Genomic DNA, 20,036 nt, shown 5'->3' with positions numbered 1-20,036 from the left:
AGATTTAAACATTATTTCTTTTCACAGGTGGAAACAACTGGTTTTATTGGCATTGATTTTTCTCCCAGCGGAGGCATGAAGGCGCCGACATAGTACTAGCATGGGTTGATGACTTCACAGGGGAACTACATGTTCATGTAAGTGCTCTCCACAATATTTGAGTTGAGTTGAACATAGAATTTAGGCCAAAAGCCTAGGCACTGGGACCTATGAGGTCATTCAGAGCCGAAACGGAAATTGACAGTAAAAAGTTTGAAAGGCGTAACAAGAGGAAAACTCGCAGTTGCACTATGAAATCAAGTATTAGGAGAGGGTGGGACAGTAAAAATGAAGAAAGAGAATGTGAAAGGACCTATAGTAAAAGGAACGAAAGTGGCTGCAGCCAGAGGCCGAAGGCACGCTGCAAAGAACCTTAAGTAATGCCTACAGTGTCTCCACAATATTTGCGGACTAGTTTGTCTCCCCCAAGATCTAGATATTGGTCTCCCCTACCTTCCCGATCCCATACCTGTCAGGCCACGACAAACAGATTTGCAAAAATGGAGGGTGTACTACGTCTATTCTACCCTTCCGTTCCTCTACCAAATCCAGCCCCACACCGGGGAAGACAAATCGGTTTGTCTTTCACTAGGATTTTATTATTCTAGAGGAAGATAGATAGTCACAGGGTTCGAAAACAATGACGGATTCATTACTTCATACATGTCAACGACATTACAAAGCTACCATGATAAATCAAAATATGATAGAAATGCAATAAACTGATTGTATTCATTACACTATATAAATACGTTGTCAAATGGGGTAGAACATTTCGAATAACGCATCGACTTGAGCAGCATGAGTTTTCGTTCATTCATTCAATCCCTTAAAGTCTTTGACGTTGACAGGCTGGCATAAAAGTCAACACCTACTTGATGTGAAAGCAAATCGCCCCCCCAAACCCCCCCCCCCCCCCCCACCCCCCCCCCCCCCCCCAAAAAATCCCCCCCACCCCCACAAAAAAAAAAAGCCCCCCCCTACAGCAACAAACACATTTTAAAAATCAAATCAATACGACAAACAACACGAATGTAAAACGATCGCACACCCAAATTCAAATAAAACTACTGAAATTTTCGAGGTATATAACAATCAAATTCAAACCGAATGAGTAAAACTTTCAAGGCATGTAATAATATAGCGCTGAAATTCAAGGGGGATTCACCTCTGACACTATTGAAAGTGTCCAGGCTCATTGACAACTAGATCCCAGTTGCGGGGCTGTATATGCGGAGTGGATATCACAATAGACAATAAAACTACATCGTTCTCGGTTTCAAATGACTGTTCTTCATCTTGGCTATTGAACACCCGACAGCAGATTAGTGGCCGAGTTCAGAACCTGAAACAAACATTTTGAAAGTCCTGTAAAAGAAAATGGATTTTTTTTTTAGTTATGTATTTACTCCTGAATACCTAAATTAGATATCTTTGTAACTCCAAATAAAATATTTCAACAATGACCTGATCACAATCACGCCACATACCAATCACGACTAACGGAGAAACAAATACCAATGATGTACATATAAAGATAAATTTGATTTTGTACAGAAAGCTTTCTGTACAAATTTATCATTTAAATATAAGTACATGTACATAAATGGGGATTTGTTTCTCTATTTCAAGACTCATGCTACTAGGAGGATTGTTTTTTAAAATTACGACAATATTATCAGTGCATTAAATATGCAACTGTAACACGTTGTGATTTTAAACCAAAATAGCTTACTATATTTGATGGCAGGTTGTTGCTATTATCATATAGTTCTTCTGACAAAGATTCCGTATATCTGCAGTTTTCATTTATAATCCACCCAATTCATCGTTTTTCATTAGAGCACGTATCATTTGAAAAGATATATATTTATATATATATATATTTTTTTTTTTTTTTTTTTATGTTAAAACCACCCCAAAATAATATTGTAACTGCAAAACCTTTTGGACGACAGCCTATTCTCTAGTCTACCAAGCGCATGAAGCCAACTCACAACTATTGCTGCTGTAGTTGACGAATTCCCTGCATTTTCAATTTATCACTTGGATTTTTCATGTTACTCTCAAACTTACCCACATTAGATTAAAGTGGGCAAGTCGGCAAACAGGCCATTCTATCGGTTTCATTATTTTGCTTGTGAATGGTTTATGCATCAACTAGAAGCCCATTATCGCTCTTCTTCAAACGTCATTGGTGAAGGGGTTCAAGCGAAGACACGTCAAAGATCCGTTGTTTCTAGTTCTTATGCAACAGGCTCGTGCACTACTTAGCAACTACTGACCTTACCTTTCTGAATATATAGCGAGTATAGAATTTAGGCCAAAGGCCGAGTACTGGGGACCTATGAGGTCATTCAGTGCTGAAACGGTAAATTGCTATACAAAAGGTTTGAAAGTTGTAACAAGAGGAAACCTCGCAGTTGCACAATGAATCAGTTGTTAGGAGAGACTGGAGAGTAACATGGAAGAAACAGAATATGAAAGGGGATACAGCAAAAGGAACGAAAGGAGGTTTAGGGAACGCCGTAAAGAACCTTAGTAAGCAAATGCACGAACGGCAGTTCTCCCCCACGGAATCGAAATGTTGCTTCTTAAGCAACTGTGGGGGTTATCTCCGAATTCCACCTATGGATCCTTGCTATTCACCCTTATTTTCTAAGTTTCTTATTAGGTTGTCCAATCACTCTAACTCCCTCCTTTCACTGTCTCAGGTTGCTGAATAGCCGAGGTTTGCACTATCGCTTGGCTTGACAGCCTAAATCTCACTTAATAAAAAAAAAATTAAAAAAAAAAAACCTTTGTTTTGCTTATGTTAAATCTGTCAAACAAGGAACGTTTTCCTCCTCGAAACGTAAGCCTTATGTTAGTTGATGAACCATGGCCTTAATTTCAATGTGTTTTCGACAACCATTAAGGGATTTATCTTTGTTTTCTTCTTTCGAGAACAGTTCGTAGAATATTATGTCAGTAAATCAAGCTTCAATTGTTTTTGGATTCAAACTTTGGTTTCCGCCCTGACTCTTCTCCGTACCAATCCCCCCCTCGAAAAACGAAATTTTCAAAAAGTTTCATACATCTTCCATGAAATGAAACCTTTTCTGTCATCCTTTTATATATATATATATGTATGTATACATATATATATATATATATATATATATTATATATATATATAATATATATATATATATATATATACACATATATATATATATAACCACTAATCAAAACTAAACAAGTGGCAACTCCTACCTTTCAGTAGCTGGCCGTCTCTCTCTGGAAACTATATCAAACTAGGGTAATGAATTCACGTAAATACAAAAATATGCTATTTTTTTCCCAAACTAGAGAACATTGTATGGAACAAAGTGACTGAATAGTTGTTCATTTTAAGAACTAAGTCTGACCCAAAAGAACTGTAAATTATCGTTCTACTCTCTTGAATTAGACTAAGTAATCACCCCAAACTCCACCCAAATTGTCACTACTACATTTCAATAGTCAAGTCTTTAGAGAATCCTGTCTCTAGAATAATGACATAGGACCCATCTGAAACAAAGAAACATATCCATTATATTTCCCAACACACAATTAATTAATCAATGATAAGTAAATGTATACACTTCACACTTCTCTCTTTTCAAAGACAACTGTTCCTAAGTCTTTTAAATGTGCCATATCTCTTCGATGGGTTTCTTCCAACAATTCGTGTCCACCGAACCGTCTTTTACCTTGCCTCCAGAGTGTGTGGCTTTTCTCCACTAAGTATCGGCGGATGGACCCATCATTACACGCACAAACGCACGTAGTTATCAGCCACACCTTAAAGCCCCATAGCAACTGGTTGTACAGGCCTCAGCCTCACAAATGCATACTCAACAATTCCTTCTTCAAGGAAGGCTGTCGCTAGGTTCTTTCTGTCTCCAAGCCAAAAAAGCTGATACATCACAATTCACTGACACATTTACTTTCTTCTTTAATACGGCTCGGCCACCTATGTCTTTAATGCAATCATGTCGCACACCACATCAGAAGCTAATGCACAATGTTTTAATTTGCCGCATGATTTAGGGCTACCTCCATTGCTGGAACCCTTGTGCCTTGCCGGACGCCCAGAAGTTTAAGAACTCCTACCGCACAAATTGTGATTAGTATGACTGGCTAGCAGAAAAAAAAAAATTGTGTAACGTTCATTGATGAAAAACTCATCCTCGTCACTAAGATAAGCAAGAACATGTCGAATAGTGTAGACACAGGCTGAGCCACGTAAACCATCTCGAAACAGCTCATCAAGTGCCATTATTCAGCGTCTGCAACCCTCGTAAGTGTATCCAACACCCCCTCGACATGAAACTGTGGATTCAACGTTTTCTACTGAGGGAAACATGGTCACCACCTCGTTGTCAAGGAAATATACTGTGACTTACTTCCATGCAAGTGTGACTCGCACCCACCTCGCAGAAGATTGTAGACTCTAAAGTCATCTGTGTCCCCGTATTTAAAAAGTCTAACAATGATCATAGATTAACTAAAGTCTTGCTTTACCACACAAATCTGTCAGTAATTACTATACTCAATCTCCTAGTCAAATGTTAAAAATTCCTCACTAAACAAAATATAATCTTTACCCACTGAATCCTCACAAGAAATCCTATATCTGACAAACACACTATCAAAAAAGAACCCATAATGTCTACCAGCAAAACTCTTTTACTGTTTATATAATTAACCTCCATGATATATAATGCCGAACACCCCTTCTATGTAGCTCATATACCCCAATAAATTATATCTCCTGTCTAAAATAGAAATGCTATGTAAAGCTTAACCCCAATTACAACACCTCTTGTAGGAAAAGAAAAAGAAATGAAAAACAAATAATAGTAACAATAATAAGTGAACTTTCCCCATTACAAAATGTACACAGAGAAAAAAAAAACATATATAATCCAACATTTTCCTCCATAAATTCAGTATGTATCATTACGGAATTTGCTTCCGCAACATATCTCATTGACCAGAAACGACCCCTTACATACATCTTCGTGGAATGCCATAGTCAACATCTCTGAAAATAGTGCAAATCTCCGAGTAATCGACTCCGAAAGGAAAAAATCAGCAGCCGGACTCATCACAGCAATATCAGCAAAAATCCACCTGTGAACACCTCATGTGCTCGAATCGCATCTAGATTTGTCTAGTCAGACTGGAAACCTCACACATCATTATTCTCCAAATAGCCCCAAAAATTCTATACTAACACTATATAACCACATTTCACAAAATTATCTTTAGGATATCACCAAAGGTGCCTAAAAATTGCCGCCCTTAAAACATAACTCCCCCATGATACTACCCCAAGTATATAAAACCACATTACCACCTCGTCGGGATATAAACCACAGAAAACCACTATTCAACAATTATATATATACCGCCAAATATAATCACTTGTGAATATAAAAACACAACACCTCCATAGGGACTCATAAAACCATAATGCAGTAGTGCCTCTTTGCTCGTAAAACCACAGATCACCACCAAAAATCATAGCCACAAAAAACACTCAGCCCCCCCAAAAAAAAAATATGCCAACCCCCCCCCCCCCCCCAAAAAAAAAACCACACAAAATTTTAATTCCAAAACCCCATACACACAGGAATTGTCACATATTTATCATCATTCTCGGCTATAACAGAAATTCGCCATATTTTCAAACCAACTTTCCATGTAAAATATTGACCTCTGAATCTTACGCCAAAACGCTACAGTTTGCGCATAATAGAAAAAAAAACAGTAGAAGAAATGAAAGAGAAAAATTATTAAACACATTTCACCATTAATTTGCAAAAACCAGACAACAACAAAAAATGCAATTGCGCAACAATATATCAATCACCACAACCAATTCTTTTCAATTTTGATATGTGTTAATTTGGACCGACCTGTTTTTTCTTCTTTTAAGGTGGGTACACAAGTGCGAACTGAACCTTGTATTGTAACCGATTCTTTTAACAAAAAACGCAAGTGTGGACGGTTCCTCGAACCCGAACCCGAACCTGCGAGGTTCGAGGCTCGTTCGCCCTCCGTCCCAGCAATTGTCGGTTTTTGGGCCCCGAATCACCGTTACGCCATGTGTGGACGGGACCTGTATTACACGCGTATCAACAGAGGTTGCTGAACTTGTTTTACTTACCGACTATGAACAAAGGCCGTCCCATAGTATAGTACCTGTTTTTTTTTGGTCAGTCAGTACGTATTTGTCTACCATGGCTGATTGGAGTGAGGAAGAGGTCCTTCAATTTATTAGTTATTACGAAGAAAAGACTTTACTGTGGCCAGAAACTTCTTGGAATCTCATGTCAGCGAGTAATTCCCGACCACTGTATTTACCCTTCTAGTATATAACCTTGATTGCCACCATCTTCTTTTATTTCGCTTCATCTTCGTTAAATATGTAATATAAATATCGGGGCAGCTGCTACTTGCTTTGCGGCCATCGTCGGTAAACAACCCGGACAGAGACAGACTGATGATCGCAGTGGATTGAAATGAAGTTACGTGTTTAAAGTGGTTACGGTTCGTCCTCAACATTTTGACACCTTGTAACCGTATATGCGTAACTCAGTTACACATACAAGGTTCGGCTCTCATGTGTGTACCCAAGACTACAAATCTGTTTCCAATTTTTTCCTCAATGACTCTAAAAGGATCTTCAAATTTTGGGCCTAATTTGTAATTGAGCTCGTTTCTCACGTTGATTTTTAAAAATACCTTGTCTCCGACATCGATCTTGGGATCAGATGTTTTACTGATACTATTCTTTACCATCTCTCTGGTTGCGGCTTCAAGGTTACGGCTGAGGCAAGCATGTCTCTCTCTAGCTGTAGATATCAACGACTCGATCGTATCCTCCCCATGATGAGGTATAGTTAGCAAATCAAATGTGCCTCGTGCTGGGCAACCAAACAAAGCTTCAAATGGAGACATTTTAATGAAATCACTAACCGCAGTGTTAATACTATGTCTAACAACGTCAATATATCTGTCCCAATTCTTATCATTACCACCTACAGTTTTCCCGAGAGCCTCGAGCACTTTCCTGTTCGCTCGTTTCACACAACCCATTAGCTTCAGGTCTATATGGAATAATTGTTACTTTCTGTACCTCCCCATGACTTACGCTAAACATTCCAAAGTTTTTGTTCACAAATTCTCTGCCCATTGTCGGTCAATAGAACCTCGGGTGAGCCCTATCTGCAAATGATAACCATTGAAAATGCTACTGCTATTTCTTCAGACGTTTATGCTTAAGTGGGAAATTTTTTCTACTATCCTTGTAAGTTCATCTATTATTACTAACAAGTACGTATTCGCATATCTAGACTCACAAAAAATTTCCCAGGATATCCATATGTATTTTCTCTGAAAAAAGGTCTACTTGGTGTAGGATATGATCCTAATTTGCATGAAGTTATCCTTGCAGGCTTGCATGCGTTGCATACTATACAGTGTTTCACAAAATTTTCCCCATCTTTCCCCATGCTTTTCCAAATGTATTTAGCACAAACTTCATTATACGTTTTTTCTATCCCCAAGTGTGGACTACCAAACCTGCAATGTACTATATCCAAAACCACTGGAATTAGGACTTTCGGAATTTCGGAATTGCGATCTGTGTCGTATCTTCTTTACTTTCACTGGTTCTCAATTTATATTTAATTTTCTTGACTAATTCCCTCTAAGAAGCACTTTTGCATCTGCCAGAATCTCGTCTTCATCTTGCCTTTGCTCTATGAAAGCCCAGCCATATCCCATTGTATAGACTCGCTAGTGACTTGCGCAACTTAAAATCCTTCCTTGTCTTGAAAACTTCTACTAAGGGCATCCGCAACTACATTTAATTTGTCTTCTATATTCGAGCTTCGCATCAAAATCTCTGATCGTTTAGAAACCATCGAGCTCTTTTAGCAACAAATCAGGTTTATTAAAAAGATCTAATAATGGCTTGTGGTCTGTAGTGGACTTCTACTTTATTCCCCATCAGTAACATTTTAAAATGAAACAAGCTTAACACTATATTTCAAAGGCTTCTTAATCTATGGTAGCCAATGATCTCTCATTGCTGCCCTTTGTCCTGAACTTCCTGCTATAAAAGTCTATGGGATGAAATTTCCCATCAAACTTTTGCATAAGGCAAGCACCTATACCCTCCTGGCTGGCATTGGTCACTAATGTGAAAGGTTTGCTAAAATCTGGAAACTTCAAAACTGGGGGATTCATTAACACGTCCTTAAGCTTTTGAAAACTCTCCGACTGGGGTTCCTTCCTTTGAAATTGAACGTTTTCCTGCAATACATCTGTTAGGGGGGCCGCTATATTAGAGAACCCTTTCACAAACATCCTGAAAAAACCGGCGATACCCAGGAATGACTTAATCTCTTTCTTTGATCTTGGGGTGCGAAAATTCGCCATTGCTTTGACTTTATCATCATTTACTCTAACCCTTTCCTTAGATATGACATGGCCTAGATATGTGATTTGCTTTTTCAAGAATGAACACTTGGCTAGCTTGATTTTCAACCCCGCTAATCTAAGCCTCTTAAGTACTTCTGTAAGCACTTCCAGGTGTTGCGCGATCATGTCTGTTGCTACTAAAATATCATCCATATACACGAAAACATTTTTACCCAATAACCCATGCAAAACTGTATTTACCAACCTGGTAAGTCATCGGACTGCCCGATAAACCAAATGACATTCGCGCAAATTCATAGTGTCCGTTGGGCACTGAAAAGCTGTATATTCCTTGCTACTTTCACTAAGAGGGACCTGCAAAAAACCCTCGCCAAATCAATTGAGCATAAATAAATTTATGTCCCCCGATTTCAACAAAAAGATCTGGTATGCACGCGACTGGATAGCGGTCAGGGATTGTCTTTTCATTTAAACGTCTAAAATCAACGCATACACGGACAGAACCGTCCTTCTTAGGCACTGATCACACGGAAAGTTGTATGGAGACAACTAGGTCTAATGATTTCCTTCTTCCTCCCATCTATTGACCTCTTTCTCTACCTGTTTCCCTGATTTTGAAAGGTATGCGGTGTGCAGGAATATAGGTTTTTGTGCCACTCTCCAAATCTTTACTTATACTCTAACACATTAGTCAACCCCAATTTATCACCTTGTAAGGCTACCATATCCCCAAATTCTGACAAGAGCTCGCTTATCGCTTCAACATGCTCACTATAATCAGCATTAGCTAAATGTTCTCTAAATATTCATTTCCTTGATTGCATTTCTGCCTCTGAAAACTCAGGTATCCCCTCTACGATAGCCACTGAACCACTATCACTACTCCAATCTTGGAGATTCAATATATATGTATTCCTTTGGTATTTCCTCATTGTGATCGTTCAGTTTAATAATTCTAACCATGTAATCCCCATTCTTGGATACACTGTTCACTGATGCCATGCTAATAACCCCTCTTAGCTTCTCACTATTTTTTCATAATACACACATCCGGAGGTTTTCTCCCCTCTTAATTTGACTTTTACCATAGTCTTTGAAGCCGGGCATTAACACATCCTCAGATAAAACACCTTTATATGTGTGGTTAGTACCTTCCCTTTCCATAACCCCATAAACATCACCACCCTTAGTTCTCATTACATCCACTCCATTGTTAGTATCAGAAGTAACATCAATATTAGTACCAGTATCACCACCCATAATATCATTGTCACATTCACCAAAATTGTTACCACCGTGAACTCCAATGTGCCGCATAGCAATACCCGCAATTATTTCCCATATCACCATGTGAGTTTTAATATTACCACTCCCCATAAACCCCAGTATCATCACCATTAGCATCACCACACATCCCCTTTTTCAATAATCTCCATATCCTCAGTTCTAATCACGTCCTCATAAGGAAGAAAAACACCAAGTATTCTGACTGTTATCCCATTAACACCCGCATGGATCGAAATCTTGTGTCTCCTACATGCAGGATGACCCAGCAAAAGCCTGTTGCCCAACGCAATCCCTTTCATTACCAAAAATGGTTCTATTAATACTCTGTCACTGAGAGTAAACTGTATTTGAATACAATCCAGGGTATTTAATATATGGGCTTGCACATCACACACCGTCTCCGCATAGGGTTTCAAAGGATAATGGGAGAACATAGATTGATACAAATTGTGATCCATCAAGTTTACGCTTGCGCCAGTATCAATAAATACTGGGATATCAATGTCCTCCACTGTTGTGTAAACTATAGGCCTGGACTCTGGGGCATCCCCCACGAGACCACAATGGCACGTACTAATCACCTGTACCCTTTTTGTTGATTGACCTTCCAAAAATTTTGCGGATCCCTTTGCCCTCTGAAATAACCCACCTGGGAAGTCCCCACATTATAACTCTCAGAACTTTGAGGCGTAAGCCTCGCATCTTTCCATATCTGAGACAGACAAGATTGCCAATAGTGATCCGAACTCCTACACATTCCACAATATTCAACTCTACACATTTTCTTTGGGTGCCCTGGCTTAACACAACTGAAATAGCACAAATGCTGTTGCCTTTGATCGATCGATCTTTTGTTATATTCAAGTTTTGCACAGAAATGGGGAGAAGAAAATTCTGTCTCTCTTTGCACCCTATTTCTCGGGCCTGTCCCATTAAAAAATGTACTTTCTACAGTGGGACATTTAGACATATGATTCTCAATTTGGGCATAAATTCATTCTTCATTAATGTAGGTTCAATCTTTTCATCAAAAATTTACTATTGCATCCAGTACATCGTGCAAGAGGATCGAAAAATGGATCAGTTTATGTAAATTGTCAAGTGAGACACTGCCTCCTATAACCCATTTAGATGTTTTCAATTTTCCTACCCATTCTGCCGCCGAGTCAAAAAGTTTTGAACTATGTTCTACGAGGCATTTGTACCTTTCCATATCTTATATAGCCCCCTGAGGTCCCTCACCATATCCCCGTGTTCCTTTGAGCCATAAGCTGCTCTTAAAAATGCTTGCAAATCAGCCCAAGTACCATTTATCAAATTTTAAACTCCCGCAACGATGGGAGAGATCACCCTTATTGAGATCTAACAAAATTTTCGCCTCTCTAAATTCTTCTACCCCATCTGTTATTTTTTTGCCCTTAAATAATTATTCACACCGTCAACAAAGATTTGTACTGGTTGCATAAATGCTCCATCTACAATTCCCCTAAATGGACTTACACACGCACTAACATTCATGACGTGATGAAGCAGAGTCGTCGTACTCTTTGCATTCTCCATTTTCTTATCTTTACGGAAGCTTTTGTGCTTTATGACATTTCCCGACCTCAATAACATTAATGTATTTATATACACACAAAACCCAATGCAGAAACAAAAATAATAATATAAACATCCCTTAATAAAAGATAAAAAAAAAACATGCACCGCGCCCAGTAAATCATCCCACAAACGGCTATTTGCAGTACAAGGTCACACCAAAAAACAGGGAGGAGATAAAAAAAATGTGCAAAAGCACTTCATTCAGCAAACCATCTCTCTCTCTCACATTTCCAAGCACCTAACAACAAACCTCTCTCTCCTTCTCTCTCACTCAAAACTCTCCTCTTTCTCTCTCTCTAGGGCGGAACTCACAATAACCAAAAAAACCTCGCTCATGTTATTACAAAACCTCCCCAATGTCCATCGAATCTCGAGAGACATCAAAACAAAAATACACTTTGAGCAAATTCATCACCGATAAAAAGAGAACAAAAAAAAAAAGGGAAAAAAGGAAACAATAAAATTACACTCACATCTTCATATGACTGAAACCCAAACTTGTATACATATTGCAAACATGCGTAACTTATTCACCACACCCAGTAAACACTTTAATATGTCAAAAAATTTAAACTTGGATCCCCAAAACTTTGGAATAAAAACCCTTGAATCAGCAAAAAAAACCCCGAGTTGCCTGTGACATAATTATAACCCTTTTCCTCCCCACAAACATATGCCTAAACTAGCCACAAGTCTCTTCGTTAGCGTACCTACAGCCTATAAAATGTATAAAAAGCTTTTTAGAGGCTCCACAAAACTATAACCCACTAATCAAAACTAAACAAGTGGCAACTCTTACCTTTCAGTAGCTGGCCGTCTCTCTCTGGAAGCTATGTCAAACTAGGCTAATGAATTCACGTAAATACAAAAATATGCTATTCATATTTCCCAAACAAGATGAACATAATGTGGAACTAAGTGACTAAATAGTGTCATTTTAAGAACTAAGTCTGACCCACAAAAGAACTGTAAATTATCATTTTACTCTCCTGAATTAGACTAAGTAATCACCACCAAACTCCCAAATTGTCAACCACTACATTTCAATTGTCAAGTCTTTAGAGAATCCCGTCTCTAGAATAATGACATGGGACCCATCTGAAACAAAGAGACATATCCATTATATTTCCCAACACACAATTAATTAATTAATGTTAAATAATGTATAACTTCACACTTCTCTTCTTTTCAAAGGCAACTGTTCCTAAGTCTTTTAAATGTGCCATACCTCTTCGATGGGTTTCTTCCAACACTTTGTGTCCTCTGAACCGTCTTTTACCTTGCCTCCAGAGCATGTGGCTTTTCTCCACTAAGTATTGGGCGATTACACCCATCATTACATGCACAAATGCACGTAGTTATGAGCCACACCTTAAAGCCCCATAGCAACTGGTTGTACAGGCCTCGGCCTCACAAATGCATACTCAACAATTCCTTCTTTGAAGAAGGCTGTCGCTAGGTTCTTCTGTCTCCCCCACAGCCAAGAAATCTGATACATCACAATCACTGACACTTTACTTTCTTCTTTAAGGTATCTATATATATTATATTTAATTTATATATAGATAATATATATATATATATCTTATATATATATTATAGATATATATATATATATTTACATCTATCTATCTATCTATCTATATATATATATATATATATATATATATATATATATATATATATATATTACATCTGTGTTATTTACGCAGATATTTCATTGAGAAAAAAAGCATTTCCGTTTGTGTAAAAAAGTGTTACTGTTTGATGAACGAAATTATTAAAATTTTGAAGAAATATGTAATTTTGAGTAAGGGTATAAGTCGGCCAATAACCTAATCCTTTTTCGGTTAATTCCTATATTATTCTTATGTGGCTGTGCTTTCGTGCATTATCATCATCATCGCGATCAACGTGGATTTTATCCAAATTCTCATTTAGATGAGTTTACTTATTGTCCTCATCATGTGCTTCAGCTGAATTTCTCTTTAAAAAACGTGAGTCGGTTGTGAACTCGATCCATAATCCACGGTTTTTGAAAGACAGTTTTGATTGCTGGAAAAAGAATTTGTTTAAGAAGTGTCATAAATAATTACATGATTCATAACCACCTGTTAATGTAGCCCTATCATGATACACTGGGCAAAATCAAGGTGCAGTTCTCTGGTCAGGAGGGCATTTAAAAGCTTTCACTAAAATTTCGTTCAGAAGTGTTCATAACCTTGGGGAAAACTAGACAAAGGGTTAATGATGTCCGAAAAGAGGTAGAAAATGTGACGAACGTCGAAATACATTTAGTCATGGACACGGCGATCGTGATCTGTCATTTCTCTTTCACTCTTAAATAAAATCGTTACGTAACCCTGAAGCATTGTTTTTCACTTAGGAAACGTGGGACTTTGAACTTACTTACAAAAAGAAATTAGCCCTGTTTTCAGTTTCAGCAGACCTGATGATATTTTTCATCTGGAAGGGTATTTAAGAGTCCATCCACATTCGTGTCGCTTGACATCCTATGAATGACATGTATTTCGAAAACATCGATTCGAGTTGTAACTTTCAGGTACACGAATTCACAAGAATCTTTTGGTAATTACCAGTAATTGATGAAATAGAAGAATCTCTAAAACAGTTATTAAAATTAAAACCTCAAGCAGTTACCGGTAAATTATCCAGAATATATATTTAATTCTTTCCAAACAAATATGAAACTCATGAATGTGCTTCAAGTTAAAAATTCTATAAAACCATTACATATTACCCGGTCTCGCGAAAAGGCAAATTTTTTTTTAAATGTTGCATATGGGCCTCTATTAGCCATCACAATGTAATATGAAAGGTGATAAAGGATGGAGTAGGCACATACTGTTTATTCTTTCCTTTTTAACATTTGTTATTATTCAGGCTAATTAACTGTGCAGCCTTTATCGAAAAATATTAACGTATGCAAGATGGTGAGTCTCAAGGGTATTTTAGCTGTAATACTAATTTTCTATCTACCGATATTGTTGCCACGCTTGTTGGTCAAGAATTCGTGCAACTGTTAATACAGTTCATGAAGGTAAAGCTATAGGCTTCCATTAGCTATAGGTAGATAGTGTGAAGACTTCTGATACCAGAGGAAGCCAGTTCAGGTACATCCCTGGCGCGGAATACAATTCCTGCCTAGGCTTAGGATGCAAATCTTCCTAAGCGAGGCAGGAAGGGATGAAGTAACTCTTTCATTATGGACTTTGCTGGGTGTGAAATCCCTGCCTTTTAAAGAAACGAAACCTTTTATTTGAAACTTAAAACAGATCTCGAGTAGCTCAAACAAGCACCAATATCAGAATGGGACGAAAGATTTATAAAAGTAAGCTTGAATGGTAAAATGCAGTATATTCATACAGAATACTTGACTCGCTGCTTTTGCCTGTCTCCAAGTCTTTCATTTGGCTCACAGTATCACGAAAAGACAAGATCTTTTTGAAAGTTGCAAACAGATACAAGACCGTGAATACAAGTACAGCTTTGTTCACCTAGTGCGGTAATGAATGTTTACAGCTGAATTCACGTTCACCTGTTCTACTAAACTTTAATAATGGTCAGGCAACTGATAAAATCATCAAACCTAACTGTAGGAGTAATCTATGATTCTTAAGGATAAAACTTGTAAACATCCTTACAAGGGAATAGCTTTCTCATCGCCATATCGCAAAAAACTCTTGGGGTCGTAATAGGAGAGACATTTTCATTAGTAATATATCTTCATTAACTGAAGAAATATTACCAACGAACACCCTCAAGGCGTTCAGCTTTCCCCCAAAATTGAATTCCTTGAGAGTCACCTAATTAAACTATATAATAAAAATTACCATGACCCATTTAACCATTCTGGAGATATCCTTTTAACACAAGGGAGAAGCCAACCCTGTACCAACTTCATTGAAGTAGGTAAGAAAAATAAAACTACATTATGAATGCTGAACTATTTGGTTAGAGATTCCCCGTTTCTAAATGTCATCAACAAATCTTCCAGGACCGCCACGCTACTGGCATGATGATACCATTTATCGACAAGCAACAAGATATAACGGTAGCTGGAGGATACCAGAACGACACCCACACCGTCCTTCGCTTCTCGCGTCCCTGGAAACACCTGCGACGACCCGAGGACATGAAACTCTCCGGCGACACGACCAGGGTCATCTGGGCGTACTCTTACCGGGATCCTGAGGGCGATATGGATATGGGCATCCACGACCAGAGAGGAACCAAGAGCATCTACCTTCGGGAGCCCAGGTTTTCTCTTCCAACTTTCTCCGAGGATGTAAAGAGCATCGATTTTCTTACTGAAGAAGTGAGTGTTTGAGTTTTGTTCTTGAAGGGCTTCAGTCCATACTTACCAAATTATTATATACAAATCGAGGCTGAGAGCATGTCAAACCTTAAAAATTTCAGCTCATTATTTACGGAAAAGATATGAAACTGCTAAGTAAGTAAAGGTTGACTCATTATGAAGCAGCAGTCCCACGTTAAAAAATGTTTTCCGTAATTATAAACTTTCTAAGAAGAGTCTTAGTAATATCTTAACTCTTTAATTATTAATAGATATTCAATGAACTCTCAATAGAAAATTTCTACACAATGTTACCTACGCTTGTAACAAAGATTCAACTGATTCTATTGATTAACTCTCTCCCTAACAGGTAAAGTTACCAGATCATTTAGACACAATATACTGGTGCCAAATATATCGGATTCCAGGTCTAGTGACTAAGAATCACCTGATTGGGGTAAGATGCCAAACTGATTAAACAGATTTCCTTAACAAGTACTAAACTCTTTTAACGAAATAGGTGTCTTCCCACTCTTAAAACTGACAAGTACTTACATTCATATGTATTCCAGGGTATGCTTTCATATGTTTACGTGGTTTTGTCAGAAGCATCTGTTTAATCATTATAATTTAGTAACTTAAACACAAGAACACATACCCACCTCTCTCCCCCTTTGTATATATATATATATATAATATATATATATATATATATATAGTATATATATATATATATATACATATATATATATATATATATAATATATACACACACACACAAACACATAAATACAGCAATAATATATATGTATATAGATATATATCAACCTATTTATATGTATGATTAACACGTGACTCGTTTATACACACATCACCACAGATGAAAACATTGGAGACTGTGTAGGTCCTGACCAGTTTCAGCTTTATTTCCAAGCCATTCGACAAAGAACTGACATATAGCGGCAGAAATGAACATTTTATAATTGAAGCTCTCTGCCAGGTCGTTTGCTCTGTCAGCCCTGGTAGTAGGGACGGGGCACATTAACTACACCTGAACCGAAACTAGCTCTACCGCGAATTTTCCATTTTAAGCTGCCATAGGTGGGAAGCTCTTAGTTATGTAATTACTGGGCAAGTTAAATATACAATATATAATACTATATAAAGCGGCAGTAAAGACTGACGTTAACAACCTTTTTTGAGACTACAATCCACATCTGGCAGTTGTCACAAGAGGGGTAAACATTAGTGCTAGTGGTAGAAATTACAATCTATACGAATAGTACCGAATAATATACAGACCACTGGAGACTACAAATCCACGCATTTGTAGTCTCAAAACAGTTCGTATGTTTGTCGTTACCGTTTCTTGAGTATATATTGTGATTTCTTTTTACTAGCTTTATTGAGTTAACTCCTCTTTGACAACTGTCAGATGAATCCTCACCTGACAGTTTGTCAAAGAGGAGTCAACTCAATAAAGCTAGTGGTAGAAATCACAATATATATATATATATATATATATATATATATATATAATATATATATATATATATATATATATATAATCATATATATTTATATATATATATATATATATATATATATATATATATATATATATATATATATTGTGATTACTACACTATGTATCAGGCTTCCGTTGACGGTTTAGAAATCAAGTTGAAACCGGTCAGGACCTACACCCAGTCTCTCATTTTTACACCTGTGGGAATGTGCAAACAACACATAGTATATGTAAAATGTGTATATGTATACAACAGATATATATATATATATATATATATATATATATATATATTATATATATATATATATATATGTATGTATGTATGTATATACATATATATAGTATTATATAAAAAATGGGTATATTATATATACGATATATATTATGTACCGGTGTGTATGTGTACACAAATATATAGATATTGTAAGTTAAGAAGCTTAAATTAAGGGTTCCTATGACTTAATTGCAGTACACCCCGTAATTCAAAATGGCAACCACGAGCAAGTTACATCACATCCTCCTGTACGAGTGCCACGTGAACGAAAGCGTCTGTGCAGTTACGAGCAGTGGCTCATCGCCGGAGGACGGACAAATGCTTGACTGCCAATATGCCCTCGTCCTGGGTATTACTGCAGTCACACTATCATTGCTTGGGCAATGGTTCTGAAGGTGAGAACTGGGGATAAATATGATAACATGTATTCGAACAAAGAACGTGTTTTATTTGCGCTCAGTTGGTTCAGGCAATGGGAATTTTCTTCTCGTCGTGGGTAGCGGTTTGTCTAATTGACAAAATATTGTATTAGTGCCTGAGAGCACGCAGCAAAAGATGTTATTATCTATCCAGACATACATACAAGTACTTATGGTTAATTCAAAAGTTAACAGTCTTTCATCGAATTTGCACGTTTAAATATGCTTTCGCATACCGGTTCATAACGATCGTTATTCAAAATATGCATTATTTCTTGCTTTAGGATGCTGCTATTAGCAAAAAGAAATAATGATAAGTTTTTGTAACAGTGACTGGTGGCTTTCAAAGTTTCTCTAGGTCATTACATAAAAAGTTACAAAAACTCACACATGTGAAGGTTAATGATTAAAAACACTTAAAACGATAATTACCAAAATGAGCCATCTGTCGCAGGTGTGATTTGAATTTGATTCATTGCAGGTGAGCTTTTCCCTGAACACGTAGGCCTGCCCCTGGGAGAGGCATATGGAGGTGCGGACTACTACATGATGCAAATTCACTATGATAATCCGAAACTCAAAACAGGTGAGCATTTCTTGTCAAACTTTGATAAGAATCCTAGTGACTCAAATATTTTACTTACAAATCATACCCTTGAGTTTGCAGAATGAGAAACTGGGTAATTTATGTTTCAAATATTGATTCGTTCAATGCCTTCTTTCTGTAACAATGAACGAATTCTGCAATTTTCATACTACAAGGTCAGAAACTCAATTTGTATTAAAGACCGTGATTCATTCACAATTTGAATAAGAACTCTTCGTTATATGAGGTTTCCTAGGATTGTGTTTATATCATAAGTTTTAGCACACTGACTATCTATCATTCTAGGCGGTTTGCTCATACTTTTTCCTGTAATATTTTTTTTGTAAAGTCTACATATATTCAGTTAGGGTCAAATCCCAATAACACCAGAGAAAGGCAAAATGTTGTTTCACGATTTTTTAAAAACAGGAGTGGTAGACAGCTCAGGCCTGCGGCTCTACTATACGGACCAAACGAGGGAATTAGACGGAGGGGTCATTATGCTGGGGAGTGATGTTGAACCAACTATGATTATCCCTCCAAGACAACACTGGAGGACAACCGGTATTTGCTCTGGGGATTGTACCCAGGTGGGAGACTTCCGAGTTAACTGAATGATTACCAATAAAATGACTTGATAAAATGTTGGATTAAATACTGAAAAATCTTGACCTACAAAAGCGTCCTTGATTTTTACGACTCAAATCTTGACACTTACGTAACCAAATCACTCACGTTTTTTAGAGTTTCCCAAAGGATGGAATAAGGATATTCCAAGGGCTATTGCACGCACTAAAAAAAACTCTTAGGACGAGCCATCGCTGTCAGACACATACGAAACGGAGTGGAACTTCCGACAGTATTTAAGGGTGAGTCACGATATATGCTGAAGGACTTTCAGATGGAAATTTATCTCTGAGTGCTTGCAAATCAACATTTATTTCTTTTAATCATCTGCAGCCAAATTTTCTCTCAAAATAATTCCACATAAAAATTTGCGTTTAATAATTTCAGCTTTAAGAGCACTCTTTTAAATAATCATTTAAAAATAAAAATGTATCTTTCAGAATATATACTTTAAGCTAACTATTTTCTTGCTAATTTCAAGCCTAAATTCATCTCACTGTATACTTTCAGGGATTTCGTCTTCCAAAATGTATCATCACAAAAATTCATTATTTATATTAGTACTTTCAAATCAAAACTGCTTCTCTGAATTCTGTTAATCATTATCTCAATGATCCTCGCAGATATGAACTACGACTTCAACTACCAGCAACAAAGGGTCCTGAAGGAGGAGATGGTCGTCATGCCAGGGGACACACTCATTGTCGAATGTGACTACGACTCCACAAGGAAAGCCATCCCTACTTTTGTTAGTATGACATTTTTTTATATATCTCTCAGGTACTTCCAGAAATTTCAAGTAAGCTGTCAAAGTCGAAAGTAGTATGACGTTGGGATCTTAGGGGCGCTGTGGATGTAGGAGGAAATAGTAT

At 37.3% G+C, this 20,036-nt stretch overlaps 1 pseudogene; it reads left to right on the top strand.

Moving 5' to 3' along the window:
- Window positions 1-20,036, top strand: part of LOC135224244 (MOXD1 homolog 1-like) — a 32,348-nt pseudogene that overhangs the window by 2,785 nt on the left and 9,527 nt on the right.

The sequence above is a fragment of the Macrobrachium nipponense genome, chromosome 10 (assembly GCF_015104395.2).
Source record: "Macrobrachium nipponense isolate FS-2020 chromosome 10, ASM1510439v2, whole genome shotgun sequence".
NCBI lineage: Eukaryota > Metazoa > Arthropoda > Malacostraca > Decapoda > Palaemonidae > Macrobrachium > Macrobrachium nipponense.
The sequence above is the reverse complement of the archived record's forward strand: the minus strand, read 5'-3'. Positions and strand labels throughout refer to the sequence as shown.